General features: G+C 44.4%; 1 pseudogene; it reads left to right on the top strand.

Annotated features, from left to right (window-relative positions):
- Positions 1-443: 443 nt before the first annotated feature.
- LOC123460443 lies at positions 444-560 on the top strand (annotated as a pseudogene).
- The last annotated feature ends 1,463 nt before the right edge of the window (positions 561-2,023 follow it).

The raw sequence follows: 2,023 nt of genomic DNA, 5'->3' as shown, positions 1-2,023 counted from the left end.
GAGGCTAGATTCCCCAGGACCCACGTTAGCCAGATGCACAAGGGGGGGCACGCATCTGGAGTTCCTTCACAGTGGCTGGAGGTCCTGGCATGCCCATTCTCTCTTTCTCTGTCTGTCTGCCTCTTTCTCTCTCTGTCGCTCTCAAATAAATAAACTAAAATGAACAAAAGGAAATTTTTTAAAAAGATTTACTTATTTATTTATTAGAGACAGAGAGAGGGATGAGAGAGAGAGAGAGAGAGAGAGAGAGAGAGAGAGATTGAGTATGGGCGCGCCAGGGCCTCTAGCCACTGCAAAAAAACTCCAGACACATGTGCCACCATGTGCATCGGGCTTATGTGGGACCTGGAGAATTTAACCTGGGTCCTTAGGCTTCACAGGCAAGTGCCTTAACCACTAAGCCATTTCTCCAGCCCCTAATTCTTTTTTTTTTTTTTAGTTTAGTTTTATTTATTAGGGACAGGGGCAGCACATACGCTAAACTTGGAACGGTACAGAGAAGGTTAACATGGCCCTTGCGCAAGGATGACACACAAATTCCTGAAGTGCTCCATGGTTTTTTTTTGAGGGGCGGGGGGTTGGATTTTTCAAGGTAGGGTCTCACTCTAGCTCAGGCTGACCTGGAATTCACTATGTAGTCTCAGGGTAGCCTCGAACTCATGGTGATCCTCCTACCTCTGCCTCCCAAGTGCTGGGATTAAAGGTGTGCTCCACCATGTTTAGCAGAAATTTAAATTTTTATGATTTATTTATAAAGTGGGTTTTCTCCACTTCTTTTTGGGGTATGTATGTGTATGAGACATGCATATGTGTGTGTGTACATGTGGGCTCACATAGGTGAGTGTGTTGGGGGAGAGGGTCAGATGCCAGTGTTGCATGTCATCCTTGATCACTGTATTTTATTCACTGAGTGAGGACCTCTCAGTTGAACCAGAGCTTAGTGACTAGACTGGTCTAGCTCTCCAGTTTGCCCTGCGCATCCCATCTCTGCCTCCTTAGTAGTGAGATTGCAGGCTGGGCTGCCGCGCCCCACTGGCATTTACATGAGTGATGAGGTCTGCACTTCCGTCCTCACGCTTGTGTGGCAAGCGCTCTATCCACTGAGCCATCTCTCCGGCCTGGCTTTCTCGATTCGCTTGTGTGAATTTTACTAGTTTGACTCCATAAAAGCCAATGTATTTACAAATTCCTGCTGACAGCCCACCATACCTCCTCCCACAAAACAATATTGGCATAAATTACCTGAATTTGCCAATATAGAGACAGAAGCTGAGGGGTTTTTTTGTTTGTTTTGTTTTGTTTTTGTCTGAATGTCACACTAGAAGGTGGCAAGATCAGGGCTCAAGTTGCAATTCTGTCATTGTGAGTAATATTCTTTCTACCACCTGAGGACAATGTCCATCTGAGAGTGACAATCTTTTGGGGCTCAAATTAGGGACATGAGGATGTGAAATAGATAATCATTAAATTCCTGCAGCCCTAACTTCCATGAATAACCAAGATACAGGGAAAGATAAAACCTGTATTATTAGCAATATTGATTCTTCCTATAGGAAAGTGGATTCTACTTAGTGTCAAAGTTCACATGATTATGAAGTGCTATTTTCTTGCATGAAGTTTTCAATCTCCATCTGATTCATAAATACAGAGATATAAAATGACTTTGGGCTTCCCTTTCACTTCTGCAATGACTTGGGAATCTGATCAAGGCTGAGCAAGACATTTCAGAGCTCATGATGTGTTTCCCAAGAAGCTGAAAAGGTTACAAAACTCTCTAGGCTCTAGGCTTACCGAGAAAATGAGCTTTGACTGGACAAAACAGCTCTGCTCCAGCAATGTTCTTGGTAATTCTCTTGGAATAAAGGTTGCTCTAGCTAGCTGTGGCCCAGTTACATGCTTTCAGTTAGGGTCTATATCGAGGGCTGGAGTGGAACCCCCACAGGATCTGTTTCTCTCTTGACTCCAGACAGGCCCTCAGTGAGCTCAACTTAGTCAGGAGAAAGCCATAAACCACACAGCCCAG

Source organism: Jaculus jaculus, chromosome 4, assembly GCF_020740685.1.
Source record: "Jaculus jaculus isolate mJacJac1 chromosome 4, mJacJac1.mat.Y.cur, whole genome shotgun sequence".
Lineage (NCBI taxonomy): Eukaryota > Metazoa > Chordata > Mammalia > Rodentia > Dipodidae > Jaculus > Jaculus jaculus.
Note: the sequence above shows the minus strand (reverse complement) of the source record. Positions and strands in the feature narration are given on the sequence as shown.